Consider the following 15,939-nt stretch of genomic DNA (forward strand, 5'->3'; position numbering starts at 1 on the left):
CCTGCTTCCCCCTCTCTCTCTGCCTGCCTCTCTGCCTACTTGTGACCTCTCTCTGTCAAATAAATAAAAATCCTTTAAAAAACAAAAAAAGAAAGAAAGTGTACATTACTTTTCCTAGGTTTCAGAGCCAGCACTTGGTGGAGATCCTGTACGTAATCATTACATGATCCTGACTCTCATCTACAGGGATACTGTGTTAGATATGTCCTCCTCTGTTAGTTTCCTTTTGATTCCAATTGTCTCATTCAAATTGTGCGATGAAAAGTATAGGCACAGAGCCCACTTCACATGTCAGATATCCCTTGGAGTGCTGTGCAGGAACTGGGCACTGTTTTCAAATGCTGACCACCAGAAAGATTGAGTCAATCCGGGTGTTGCATATGTATTAGAAAAATAAATACTCATGTTAATATAAACACCTAAACCCATTAGGAAAATTATATATAATCTTCAAGTACTTATGGGCCAGGAACAGTACAAAATGCTTTATGTAAATTATTTCATTTAGGCATGGCACCACACAAAATTATCTTTACTTCTTTTACGATTATATTTTCATGATTACCAGAGATATTCTCTTTTCTTTAAGTGTTTCTTTAAGTACTAGAAGTTTAATAAAGATCATGATTACGCTAGTGTTCTGGGGGAAAGGAAAGTGGATTACTACCTTTTTCTGGATAATGCTCCCAAACTTTTTTTTCTCCCAAACTGTTTTATATCACTGCTGAACTGTCAACAGATAATTCTTCCATTCTGTGCAGGAGGCCAGACTGATATGGACAGAGTGCAGAGTAATGAGATTAACCTTCCAAAGTCACTTGTCAGCTCCCTAATTCTTTAAACCTCTTCAAAAACCGGTGGCAATTTTGTGGTATCAATAAAGAAATAAATCATGGTTGAAGATTATTTTCTTGGGTATCTGTTAGATAGTGGAACAAAGAGCTACTTACCATTGCTTATCTCAAGTAATAATGGTTAAGAAGCCTTCATTTATCAAAAAGCTAACCTGTGACCTAGAAATTCTATTTAAAGTTTGGTCTTACTTTCCTTAAAATCATCTGCATAATAATTAGCTGGAATAATTTTTCAGATGTACACAGTGATTGCTGGGTTTTTTAGAGCCTCATTATCGTGTGGTTTTCCAAAAGCATTCATGGTTTTTGGTATTCCCCTGTACTTAGTGGGATTTGTGGACTTCAAATAGTCACAATTACCAGATGCACTTCCTGAGGGCCAGATAGTAAGCATGGGGGTCCAGACAAATGCTCTTGCAAGAATTACAAATGAAGTCTTCTTCTTTCCAAAAACTGTAAAGTGCCTAAGTGAATGTGCACTGATGGAATGGTTTTGCTCATTTCTGTTGGTAGCAAAAATTATACAGTCACATATACCGTATTTCAGAAGAAGTGGCAAGACATATCAATTAAATAACTAGACTAATGAGATAAGATGCTTTAGCCAATGCTGTTATTCTGTGAGGTTAGGGAGTGGAAGCTAATTAAAAATCTTTGGGATAGCTGACCTAGTGTTCTACAGAACTAAGTGTTCTCTAAAGTTTCTCACATGGATTTTGAGGACAGAGTCAGAAGCTTTTCATCCAGTCATTGCCAGTGTTGAGTTTTAGAACAATGCAATGATCAGGAATATGATGTCAGGTATGTCAGCTATGCGTCAGTTTAAAAAATGGGTAGGTTATGACTTGATAAGGAAGAGAGGGGAGTTTTAGGGGGAGGGAAAGGCACAGAAAAAAAGAGAATATGTTGTTAGTATTTGATCCTATGTGGTTGAAACAAGGACTCGTGCTGTGAAGACAGATTTCTGTAAGAACCAAGAAATCAAATGGTACTAAAATCCTTCAATGTCAAAGCCATGGATAAGGATAGGTTTAATTATCTAAGATGAAAATCAGGTAGAGGTAGAACTGAGAGGATGTGGTTAGCACAAAGGACGTATTCTTGATTGAGTACCAAGACCCCCTACCCAGGAAAAAGTGCAGTTCTTCGCATACAGTTTGGCATATGATTCCTAACAGGGTTGGACTAACATTATCCAATCAGCCGTAGAGCAGACATTCACTGGTTTCAATGGTGTTTAATTATCTAATTCTCAACAATGTATAATAATTAATTTAAAAGAAGATATTACTAATTAAATCATCTACATGTGGTGTTCATAATGCCATCATTGTAAAATAGCTCTTCCGTATTTGCCTTAGGGCACTAGCATGTGCGAATCCCAGCTCTTCCAACTATTACAGAGCACTAAATAGTCAGTGTATATCATTCTAGATAACGTGAAAACAGATTCATAAATTCTTACGTATGTGTTATTACACAACATCTTAATATATGGTTCATTTTTGTCAATAATAGTGTAAAATATATTCAGACTGTTTTGGCTTGCTGTTCTTTGAAGATTGTCTTGTATGTATCGCTGGGCTGAGATGATAGCAGATACTGATTCACATCCTTATTCTTCTCTCATAAGTTGTGTAAATTTAGGCAGTTTAATTAGATTCTTTGAGTCTAGTTTTCCCATTTAAAATGGAAATGATAATGCTTACTTTCCAGGGCTAATTTGAGAATGAATGAGAAAATGTATGCACAAGTTATGGCGCAGTGCCTGGCACTTAATAGACGCTCGGGTAATGTTAGTAATTTCTTCCTCCCTTCTTGTTCAAGACATTGAACAGATGGGTATTTTATAATATATGAATAAAAATACTAATTATTTCAACATAGCAAAAATTCTTATATACCCTATAATATAGTAAGTAGCATGACATCACGTAATAATCATAGTTTTTATAATAATGGCAAAGACTAAAAACCTCCAAACCGAAAGGGGAGAATTTTAAATGAATTCAGTTATTTGATATAACTACTAAGACAGTGAATGTACAGACACAATAGAAGGCCCAGCAAAAGGGAGTTCAGTCCTGGCTACAGCTCTTTAAGAAGAATATTCACAAATCAATTTAAACTTGAAAGATGGCAAGAGATCTTGAATTCTGGTTATGAGACTAGTAGAAGTAATTGGGACTATCTTGAGCCTGTGGTGCACAGGGAATCTGAGATCTTGCTGTGTTGTCTGGGCTATCATGTGGAAGCAGAACAAAGAAGGCTGCTTTGCAGCCTAAGGGCTTCATTAGTATGACTCAGAAGAATATAGAATAGAACATTAAAACTAAAGGAAAAATAGCAAAATCAAACAAGAGCAACAAAATGACTGTTCTCTGGTGGAATGGGTAAACCCAAGAAAGGCAAGAAACAACCCACCGCTGGTGATATCAGAGCAGAGGCAGAACAGAGAGCACAGGTTAAGGACATTGACAAGGAAATGCTCAATGTTTAGATTAAATCCTCAAGCCCAGGATCTCTCCAATCCTTTTCAACTTTAAGATCTCATAATATAAGTGATGACAGGATTGTCCAGAAGATGGGGTGTGGTAAAAATAAGATAGAAGTCTGTCTTTAGAAATAATTATTTTGTTCAATCAAAGACCTTGGCTTTTAGGAATTTCTCAGGGAGGAGTTGCTAAAATTAATATTCAAAGTATTCTCTGATCCATGATTCAAAAAATTAAAGGAAATTCAAAATACTTTCTGAGAAAGCAGTGACTTCATCAGTTACATTTATATCCAGAGAGTGAGTGTGAGTGGCACCAAAAGGTCATAGAAAAAAATTACTCTAAATATCAGCCATTTGGATACTTTTAACACTTCCGTGTCACCTCTCTCCTTCCCACCCCCTCCCTGAACACACACAGAAACACACATGAAAGGGAAATCTAAATGATAGCGGAGATGAAGCTAAGAGAAAGACTTTGGTAGGGCAAGGGAATTAGGATTCTTCATCTAATCTACATTTACATCTGTTTCTCTCTCTCTCTTTTTTTTTCAGTAATCCTTTATTGTTAATCCCAGTTTACAGACACTGAAATTCACTCTTTTTGTTGCACAGATCTGTTTCCTTATAATGTCTAGTTCAGGAATTAAAGTAATGGCGACCTAAAAAAATGAGTTGTAAATTGTTCCCTTCTTTTAATTTCTATCTTAGTTTAGTACAGTTGTTATAATTTGTCCCTTACGGTTTTTTTTTTGTTTGTTTGTTTAATTTTTTTTCAGTGTTCCTAGATTCATTGTTTATGCGCCACACCCAGTGTCCCATACAATATGTGCCCTCCATAATATCCACCACCAGGCTCACCCATCCCCCCACCTCCCTCGCCTCCAAAACCCTCACTTTGTTTCCCAGAGTCCACAGTCTCTCATGGTTTGTCTCCCCCTCCAATTTCCCCCAACTCGCTTCTTCTCTCCATCTCTCAATGTCCTCCATGTTATTCCTTATGTTTCACAAGTAATTGAAACCATATGACAACTGACTCTCTCTGCTTAACTTATTTCACTCAGTATAATCTCTTCCAGTCCTGTCCATGTTGATACAAAAGTTGGGTATTCATCCTTTCTGACGGAGGCATAATACTCCATTGTATTAAAAAGAAACTACCAATGAAGTTCTCTAGGTACAAGTCTATCTTAGTAGAAGTATTTAAAAATTCAATTTATTACTTGTTCTGTTAAGATAATCCACTTTGTCTTCTGTGAACTTCAGTAGTTTGATTCAGGAAATTGCCCATGTTTTCTATATTATGAAATATATTGGCATAAAGTTGTAATAACACTCCTTTCTTGGTCTAACTAATGTCTCTAGGCTCTGTAGTAATGTCACCACTTTCATTCCTGATATTGCTGGTTTGTGTATTCTCTCTTATTTAACTTGATCAGCCTGGCTAGAGATTTATCCAATTTTATTGACCTATTATTCAATGAACTTCTTTTAGTTAAATTGATATTTAAATCTTTTCTTTTTTTTTAATGGATAGCTGCTCTCTTATCTTTGCTTCCTTCCTTCTGTTTGCTTTAGATTTAATTTTTTTCTTTCTTTTTTTTTTTTTTTTGCTAATTTTTTTTTTTAATGTTGGAAGTTTTAAGTACTGGTTTGAGACCTTCCTTATTTCTTAATATAGACATTTAATTTTATAAAATTCCCACCAAGAACTGCTTTGGTTGCATCCCATAGGTTTGTTATGTTGTGTTTTTCTTTTTACCAATTTCAAAATTGATGTCTATTTCCCTGGAAATTTCTTCCTTGATCTATGGATTATTTGGAAATAGATTGCTTAGTTTCCAAAATTTGAGAGAATTTCTAGAGATCTCTCTGTTACTGTTCTAATTTAATTCCATTTTGGTTAGACAATATACTTTGAATTAACTCAATTGTTTTACATTTGTTGACTTTTTCTTGTTTTAATCAACCAAAATATAAATGAATATTCCATGTGCACATGAAAAAAAAGTATTGTCCTCCTTTTGTGGTGTATTGTACTATAAATGTTAATTTGGTGATATTTAGTATTAGTATTTTAAGTTACTAATTTCCTATATATTTTTACTGATGAAACTGTCTACTTGTTCTATCAAGTAGAACAGTTCAAAGGAATTGTGATTTTTTTCTATTATTCCTTTAAGTTCTGTCCTTTATTGATTTATGGCTTTTAAAGTTCTGTTATTGATATATACACATTTCATATTGTATGACTTCAACTATTAATATTTATTTTTGTACATTCATGGTTGTTTTTCAGTCTGCCTTTGCTGTTTGACTTCTGTTGTCTCATCACTTAATTCTTATCTTAACTTTCTGCCTTTTTAAATTTATTGTGATTTATTATGTGTTATCTCTACTTATTGCACATTTAAAAATTTTAAGTTTATTTTAAAATATTGACTTTAAATTACCATTGTGAACCATCAAATGATATCATTCCACTTCATGTAGAATGTAGGAATCTTAAAATATACTCAATATACTTCATTCCCTCCATCTTATCCTTTATACTATCCTTTTTATTCAACTTAATTGTGCATTTGTTGTAAAACATACAATTTATACAATTATCTTCTTTGGTTTAGATAGTCTATCATTCTTTAAAGTAATATGTCTTATGTGTGCCTGCATTTTGACCATATATATTTCTCTTTTTTCTTTATATAGACCCAGATTTATAGCTGATAACATTTTCCTTCTGCCTGAACAAACTCCTTTAATATTTGTCATAGTTAGGTCTACTAGCAGTGAATCTTCTCAGTTTTTGTTAGTCTGAAAAAAATTTTTATTTCACCTTCATTTTTGAAGGATATTTTCAGTGGGTATAGAATTCTGTAATGGAAGATTTTTTTTTCCCTTTCTTTTAATTTTTAAAGACATCATACTTTATGTTTTATCTTTGCTCCTCTGTGTATACATGTTTTTTTCTTTTCTTCAGATTGCCTTTAAAATTTTTTGTTAATTTTTGCTTTTGTGCATTTTGACTGATATGTATGCGTAGCTTTTTAAAATTACTGGGGTACCTGGGTGGCTCAGTCAATTAAGCATCTGTTTTCAGCTTGGGTCATGATCCCAGCATCCTGAGATTGAGCCCCACATTGGGCTTTCTGCTCAGTGGGGAGTCTCTTTCTCCTTCTCACTGTGTCTACTTTTGTGTTCTCTGTCAAATGACTAAGTAAAATATTAAAATAAAATAAAATAATTATTAATAACGTTTGTTTCTTTGATCTTCTTAAATGTGTATTTGGATTTTTCTTTCCTCCTTTCATTCTTTTTGAAAATTCTCACCAATTGTATTTGGAAATAGTTCTTCTGCCTTGCCTCTTTTCCTTTATTTGTCTCCAATTATGTAATGAAGTCAAGATAGTTGATATTGACCTATACCTCTTGGGTTCTTTGTTCTGATTTTCTTTATTTCTCTTTGCTTCATTTTGGACAATTTTTATTGGACTCTTTTCAAGGTGTTTGATTTTTTTATTAGTTCTATTTTGTTGATAAACCCACTGAAGGAATATTTTATCTCTAATGTCATATTTTTATTCCTAGCAGTCTCAAATCACTTTTTAAAAATAATTTTATATGTGTCTGCTGAGATTCTTCTTTCTGTATCAATTTTTCCATGTTAATTATCATTTAAACTGTATATTAATTCCCTAGGAATTATGTAACAAATCACCACAAACTGGGTGGTTTAAACAACAGAAATATATTCTGTCACAATTCTGGAGACTGAAAGCTTGAGATCAAGGTCACAAAAAGGCCATGCTTCCTCAAGAGTCCTTTCTTCTAGCTTCTATAATTTGCTGGCAATTCTTGGTGTTTCTTGTTTTGTAGATGTATCACTCTAATCTCTGCCACTGCTTTTGTATACCATTGTCCTTGTGTCTGTGTCTGTGTCATCTCTTAAACCTTTAAAAATACCCACCATATTGAATTTAGAGCCCACCCCAATCTATTATGTCTTGTCTTTAATTTAAATAATAACAGTGTTAAAACCTTATTTCTGAACTAGGACACATTTACAGGTACCTGGGCTCAGGACTTCGGTATATCATTTGGAGGACACAATTCAACATACAAATACTATCAACTTAGTAGTGATCATAGATATTTTAAAGTCCCTGTAGGATAGTTCCATCATATGGGTCATCTCTGAGATCGTTATCTCTTGATAATAATTTTTGTTGCTTTTTATGTATCTTTTATTTTTAATCGAATATAAAATGTTGTGTATAAATGAACAGTAGGTACCAAGAAATGTATAACAGGAAGTAGGCAGACGTTTTCTTCCATCAACTCACTAGTGTGTAAGGTTGGGTCAGTCTAGTCGCTTGGCTGGGCTGGATTTGGGCTTTGTTGTTGCTATTGTCATTCTTATTTTCCCACACACTTTACAATCCTCTAGTAAGACTTTTGTTGCTTATTATTCAGTGGTAAGCTTGTGATACAGGCAGGAAAGTATTCTTAATCCTCTGGTCCAGGTTCTGCTTTTGGTAAGACTTGTGCTGCTCCTGGGTTCACGATAAGGCCCTTTAAGCTTTCTTCTACTCCCATCTTCAGTGTGGCCAGTATTTCCTTGCTGTTGTGGATCCTGTGCATGCAAAAATTCCTTGCCTTTCCCCACATGTCAGGTGGGTTTGACTTCTACTCTTCTTTCAAAATACATCATTATCATCAACAACAAGAAAATTCCTGGGTCTTCATTTAGCTTTGTGCGGGAAGAGAGAGTTTTCTAAAGGTAGAAAGTTCTGCTTTTACTTCTCCAACAGGGCCCTGAGTACCACAGACTTCGATGACCTTTCTGTAGTGGCTTAAAGCTTTTTTTTTTTTTTCTTTTTCTTTTTAAGTTAATATTTACTAATATTAATGCTTGAGGGCAGGGTTCTGGGAAATGTTGGACCCTATCACGCATCAACAGCTGATCTCCTCCCCTGAGGACTGTGCCACTGAGGAAGGTTCCTCAGGCCTCTCCCTCTTGCCCCTCCTCTTTTTGTGAATACCCGGGAGAGACACATGGAAAAGAGCTTCTGAGTAAGTGTGAACACTCCCACGTCTAGATCTATTTTAAATTGGTATGCCAGCACACATTTGGCCTTTAAAAATTTGTTAAAATTATAGCTGATTTATTCTTTCCCACTTCTGCAGAGACTGCTTCTTCCTCCCATGCTTGTCAAAGGTGAAACAGTTCATAATCTCTGCTCTTCTGGGAGGCGCTTGTTACTCTTTGGAATCCAGTTCCGTTTGCTGCCTTGTGACCTCAGTTCTTTGACGGAGTCAAGAAGAATTATGATTCGTGATTAATACCGACATTCTCTTGAATCTTTCTGTACCTTGATCTCATGCAGGACTCAGTTACTTCTAGGCCTAGACCTACGTTGCGATTCAAGGCAAACCAAGGATCTCCTATCTAAGGATGAAGGACTCATTCACTTTGATATTTTTGTTTTGCTTGTCTGTTTCTCCTTACTGGAATAAATATGCCTTGAGGGCCAGAGTGTGTGCCCGCTTTATTTATTACTATTATACATAGAACACTTAGAAAGGAGTCTGCCACAAAGTTGCTTCTTGGTAAATGTTATTGGATGAATGGCTATTTAATAATATATAGTTTAATGAGGCATTAAATATATTTTCATATTTTGTTCTCAAACAACACTTAACGTAGATAATATCCTCACATTTAGAAATGGAAAGTGGTTTTCAAAGATAGTTCATAAATTGATCTGCATAACCTAGTTTTACTTGGCAGGGAGAGATAGAAAGTAGTATCCTGGAAAGAACAAGAATATTCGTGTTGGGCATAACTGTTTTTGAATGCTGACTTCTCTTCCATCTTCGGTGGTTTACTCTCTTTGTCAGAGTGAACCGAATACTTCTGCATTTAAAATATTATATTAAAGAACTAATGGAATCATTATTTAAAGAAATTGGACAGCTTGTGGTATACTTAGAATAGCTATTACCTGTTCTCTGGCACGGAAGGCAGAGCTAACTCTTCCTTGTGGTAAATTGAACTAGTAAATATGAGTAACTTGTGTAAAACAAAATAAGCAACAGTGGATGGGTTTACAGATTTAAATCCTCGGAAGCTAATTTTGAGTAAAAAACACATTTTCTAGAAAATAATTTTTAAAAGTAATCCATAAAGCATAAATAGCATTGAAGATAGTATCAGAATATTGATAAGTCGACAAATGTAATATCAGGAAGGGTTTTCTAGGCTATAGTGTTTTGCATTCTGTTGTCAAGGTCATAGGAATATGGGAAGGATTAAAATAGAATAATAGATTTATGTATTTCAAACTTATCTCTCCCAGCAGAATGGAGTGCTATTAAGCATGAAGTCATAAAGACTTCATTCAGGTACAGATGTTTTATTGTTTTATGTTGTTTGAAATTTGGAGCTTTGTAGGCCTAGGGAGTGACAAGACAGACAGGAGAGTTGACAGGAACAAAAAGAAACATCAAAGTTGTAATATAAGTTGAGTTACTAATGCAATAATGATCACATTGAATAAGAAAGGAAATCTAACTTTCTGTATATCTGTGTAAGTTTTTTGGGTTGCTCGGGTCTGTGGCCCAACATACATAATTTTTTTTTTTTTTTCCATTTTGGAGGAGTGATAGACTTTTCTGTGCCATTTAAAAGAATACAAATTATTTCCCTCTGAGTTCAAATTTCATGGGAAGTTTTGAAAATATCTCAGTGGTGGCAAAATACATTTTTCTTATTTGCAATAGAATTCTGTAGGGATTTACTTTGTGTCTTTATGGAAAATAGCCTGGGGCATTATGTGCTAACATATTGGTTAACATCCTTTTTTGAGAGTCCATTAGCCAAGGAAACACAGGCTGAAAACTAATGTTTTCTTTTCCATTATATGTTTAGAAATAAGTGGAACTGTTTTGAGGACTGGAAAGACATTGTAGCTGAAAGTAATCTTGGATATTATCATATTATCAAGGAAAACTTACTTATATTTGAGAACTATAAGACCTAAATTGAGAAATAGTATAACCAATGTCACATAATTATGTTCAATGGATACATTTTATCATTAGTGTCCTGAATACCAATTCAGTGTGCTTTAAACTATAGCTTATTGGGGCGCCTGGGTGGCTCAGTGGGTTAAAGCCTCTGCCGTCAGCTCAGGTCATGATCTCAGGGTCCTGGGATCAAGCCCCGCATCAGGCTCTCTGCTCAGCGGGGAGCCTGCTTCCCTTCCTCTCTCTCTGCCTGCCTCTCTGCCTGCTTGTGATCTCTGTCAAATAAATAAATAAAATCTTAAAAAAAAATAAAACCTGTTAAAAAATTTTAAAAAAAACTGTAGCTTATTATGTGGGAGTGAATCTTGCATAAATTATTGGTCATATAGAAAAATAAATACTTTATTTCACTGCGTAATTTAAAATCTAAATACCTTTTTCATGTTTTAAGATAACTCAATGACTTATTTGTCATCTTGCTAATGTAAATGTTTGATTTTTTTTAAAAAATCACTGACAACTTTTATAATTACACAAATTCTATAAAATAATGATAAATATATATAGAATAATTTACATAATATGCGCAAAGTAGAACATAAGCACTATCTTAATGCCACTACTCAGAAGAAAGCAAAAATTCACCCTCAGTAAACAAAACATTGACATTCAGTATGACTCAAAATTTAATAACACATGAGCTCTTACCTCAAGGAACTCACTATCTAGTAGTAAAACAGACACTAAGAAAATGATTACAGTGTTTTAATATAACTGAGATAATAACAATTAAATAATTGGTTTAGGGGTTAAATAGTACAAAGAAATTGTGCAGTTACGGATTTTTTATTAACAGGCAGTGCATCTAATAATATGATTATTAATAAAGAAAGCCTACTCTCAGTTTAGACACTAATTACTAAATGACTTCTGGGTCTAAGGGAATGAATATAAGCTTTTCTACTGAAGAGATAACATGATGCAAAATATGTAAAGAACCCTCAAAACCAAGGATTACAGAACAAGGAGCCCTACACCACCAAAAAATGAAAAGCACAAAAGACTTAGACATTTTACAGAATAAAACATATGACAGATTATCTCATGAAAAAGTGTTCAATGTTAGTCATTTGAGAAATGCAGAATAAAACCTCAGTGGAATACTATTACACATGTGTTAGCATTGCTAAAATAAAATAATCCTGGCAAAGCCATATGTGGGTATGGTTTAGGAGCAACTAAAACTCTCATGTGTCTTTGGTGGCAATGCAGTGTGGCACAGCCACTCTGGAAATCAGCTTAGCATGTCTTCTAGTATAATAGGGGCAACCCAGATGAACTTCAGTGGGTGAAGGCATAAACATTCTGTGGTACATCCATCAAATGAACTGCTACTACTGGGGCGACAGAAAGGAATTAACCCTTGGTCGGTGCTCTACAGCGTGAATGAATCTCAAAGGCTGAGTGGAAGAACCCAGCAAGAAATGATTCCTTACTGTACAATAACATTTACATGATGTTCTGGAATAAGCAAAGCTATAAGGGCAGAGTACAGATCAGTGGTATTAATGTGTTAGAGATGAGAACGGGTTGACTCTGAAAGGCAGCACAAGGGAACATTTTCTGGTGATGGAGATGATCTGCATCCCGATTATGATGGTGGTCCCCAAATTCTGTCTGTGTGTTAAAGTCATAGAACTGTGCACCAAAAAGTCTATTTTACTATTTACTAAAAAGTCTAATTTAATAAAAACTGACTATATTGTTATAACAATTCACAACTAATTCAATGACTGTGTCTAAAATGTGGTCACTATAAATGAAGAGGATGTAGAGGAAGTAGAACTCTTCATAGTTTCTGATAGAAATATAAAGTGATTCAATCACTTTGGAAAATAGCTTTACATCCATTAAAGCTAAACATAAGCCAACTATGTAACCCAGGGTTCCTACTCCTAGATATGTGCCCAACAGAAATGAGTGTGTGTGTCAACTGAAAGATATATGCAAGAATGTTCATGGTAGCTTTACTCCTAAGAGGCAAAAACCAACTTAAGTGAAGAGCAAATAAAGAATATCGAAGTAAAGCAAAATATATTTACATAATGGAACACTACACAGAAATAAGAATAAATAAACTACGGATAACACACAATACTGCTGAACTTCACAGACATTATATTGAATGAAAAAATATAAACACAAAAGAGAACATTTCTGTAATTAGCTATGTATCTCAAGGACAGGCAAAGTGGAAATGAGAGTAGAAGTTACCTCAGATGTATTGAGTGGGCTGGAACATGAGGGGACTTGGTGAGGAGGGGGAATATCTCAGTCTGAGTAGTGGTATGAACACATACACGTGGAACATTTACGGAGTTCTATGTGTCGTATTCGTGTACTTCACTCAATGTTGTACCTTCATTTCAAAAAAAATTTTTTTTAAAGTAATGAAACAGGAAAAGAAAATAAAAGAAAGGAAAGGAAGAGAAAAAAGCAAAACCTTCCAGTCATTCCTTCCTAAAGAATTCTCCTTAGGTCACTTCCAATCTAAATGCTGATCCCAGAGTGGATAAAATTAATAAGCTTCCTTCTTTGAAAATGTGTTTGTACTGACTTATCTGAGTACATTATTTATTCCATACAGATACTTAATTATCCCACACCTCAGTTATTAGTCATTTGTTAATACATTCATATTAATATATAAATCAGTATGACAATTAAGTGATTTAATATGGAACCTACTTTTCCTGAGCAATTAGAATCCTGGACACAGTCCATCAACTCCCTCTTTTAGTTCTAGCATCTGAAAGAGTGATTCAGTGGTCGCTGGCATAACCTGAGTGTTGCACAGCTCATGGAGACATGTTTACCTTGTGGTCTACATAACTTCATTCCTTAATTTGAATAAAATAGTAGTTCTGGTTATCTCGTAAGGAAAATATAATGGTTTAGGGACTGTTTTGCCTGAGTTCTGGCAAAGCTGATGATTAGTAATACTCTACCATCACCAACTCCTCTAGATCACCTATATCGTATCCTATAGATCACCTATATCATATCCTATAGACTATATCATCACCAACTCCTAAGATCTCCACTGCATTATTGAGGAAAAGCCATGAACAATGTTGTCTATCCCTTTTGGTCCCTTTCCCGAGGGGAAAAGAATGGTATTTGAAACAGGAGAAGCAGCGGTCACAGTTGCATTGAGAAACTTAGGGGTGTTTAACCCACTCAGGGGGTTCATGGCGGGTGCTTCGCAGCTTCTGGAGGAACCCTTGAGATCCACCAGTCTCAGTGCTGAAGAGGGCTCAGGCACTGGCCCCTATGACCTTCTTCCCTACTCTTTAAAATAGTTGTGTAAATCTTGAATTCTCTGTATTACAACCGCTCATTCCTCGAATACATAGAACTAGCTTCTGTTTTTTCTGACAACAATGATATTGAAACATTTTTCTACAGTTGACACTAACTCTCCAGTTCTTTGGTTGTTTTTTCACAAATAGATAGAAGATTTCTTTCTCATAGAGTCACAATGTTGTGTTTCTTTCTGGGGAATCAAATTATTTAGCATGTGTTTAGCATGGTATCTCCTTGGTAATGGACGTATCATAGACTAAGGGATAAGATATCACAGATAATCTATGAATCTGGAAAATATTTATTGGCTTCCAACATTAGACCCTGTGGTAGTAAAAACTAAACAAGCAATTTTAATTTTAAAGTGCAGTTATGACACATCAGAGTGGAAGACCTTGGTAAGAGGAGGCTTGATAGAAGAAAGGGCATGTAAACTGACAAATGGGATTGATATTTAATCAAGTTAGAAGTTGGGATCTTCCAGGGGTCCTGTGACAAAGATCTCTCTTCTTTTCTAAACAATGCCTGTAGATTCATTTAGAAAAGCTCTCCCAGATATGGGAAACTTTCTGTTGTAGCCTGTAAACCTATATGATTTTAAAGTAATGCTTTCATAAAGAAGAGACATATTTAAGACTGGTACCAGTATTAGAAATGTTTGCCTAATGACCCTATTGCACTGGTTACAAACTTATTAGATATGTTCTGTGACAGGAGGTCTACATTAGAGCCTTTTAACAGAATAGATTTAAAAATATATTTTGGAAGGTTGTTGTATGTTAGTGATTAACCACTCATCGATGATTGAGTCCCATCTCCTTGCTTGGTGCTGTCTTTGGCATTTTGTATTTGTAGTTTCATCTTCATTGCAAACTTTTTTTTTTTTTTTAAGATTTTACTTATTTATTTTAGACAGAGAGAGTAAACCAGAGAGCATGAGTGGGGTGATGCAACAGAGTGAGAGAGAGAAGCAAACTCCCCACTGATCAGGGAACACAGGCAGGGCTCAATCCCAGGACCCCGGGATCATGAGCTGAGCCAAAGGCAGCCACCCAGGCACTCTTCTTCACTGCAGTCCTATAAGCATCTATTTTACTGAGAAATAGAAATCTGAAGTAAAACTATACAACTTGCCAGTTGGCATATATGTAATTAGCGGAGGATGGGGGTGGGGTAGTAGGGGTGGCCAATGAGCATAGTTCTGGCTCCAAAGTCTGGTCTGGACTATTTTCCCCACTGTACGATGGCCCTAAGACTCGACTGCATGTTTCTGGGTTGCCGATGACTGGTGCGAAGCACTGTATTTATCTTTTGAATTCCTGTGGATTAGACTCCATTTATCATTTCTATAGGAAGTCTTATTTGCTGAGACTGTATCATGTAGGAGGCCTTGTGTTAGCTGTTTTATAAACACTATCATTTTGTTTTCAAGCCCTCTGAGTAAACATGCTACCCTTCTTGTAAGAAAGGATTCCAAATTCAGGGAATGAAAGTCCACAGAATTCATAAGAATGGGAGTTCAGTTTTGGACTCTGGCTGATTAGACTCAGAGTAAACCTCTCCAGTTTTCAACTATCCGAAAGGTGTGATCTCTAACAGAAAACCTAAGAGAGTTAACTAAAACACCTAACAGAAAACCTAAGAGAGTTAATATATAAGTTATTCCGTTAACCTAAGTATGTTCGTTTAATATATATTCAAGTGAAAGTAAATTTCTCAGTAACAGAAGATTTAATTCAATGTGGTAAAGAAACTGATAATTCATTCTGGCAAGCTGCTGAAATAATACATCAGATTGGGCTTTTGAGATTGAAATTAACATACACTGAAAATTAAATATAGGTGTGGTAGCTCAGACAGAAAACTACATAAACAAACCCAAATTTGGAGGATGGATACCAGGTGGCACATATGACACCAGCTGAAACCTTTATTTATTTATTTTTTTCTTTTGAGAGAGAGAGAGAGAGAGGGCACACATGCAAGGAGGGAAAGGCTGGAGGGAGAGAGAGGAAGAGAGAGACTCTCCAGCAGATTCTATGCTGACCTCAGAGCCCAGTGTAGGATTCTGTCTCACAACCCCAAGGTCATGACCTGAGCCAAAACCAAGAGTCAGCTGCCTAACTGACTGCAGCACCCAGGTGCGCCACCAGCTAAAACCTTTACAATCAATCTCCTGCAGTGTATGAAGACACA

At 35.4% G+C, this 15,939-nt stretch overlaps 1 pseudogene across 1 annotated transcript in view; it reads right to left on the reverse strand.

Moving 5' to 3' along the window:
- LOC308349176 (mortality factor 4-like protein 1) overlaps positions 1-15,939 on the reverse strand; it is an 85,104-nt pseudogene that overhangs the window by 43,580 nt on the left and 25,585 nt on the right. The gene's annotated exons all lie outside the window — the stretch shown is intronic.

This window comes from Martes martes (genome assembly GCF_963455335.1).
Source record: "Martes martes genome assembly, chromosome: 9".
NCBI lineage: Eukaryota > Metazoa > Chordata > Mammalia > Carnivora > Mustelidae > Martes > Martes martes.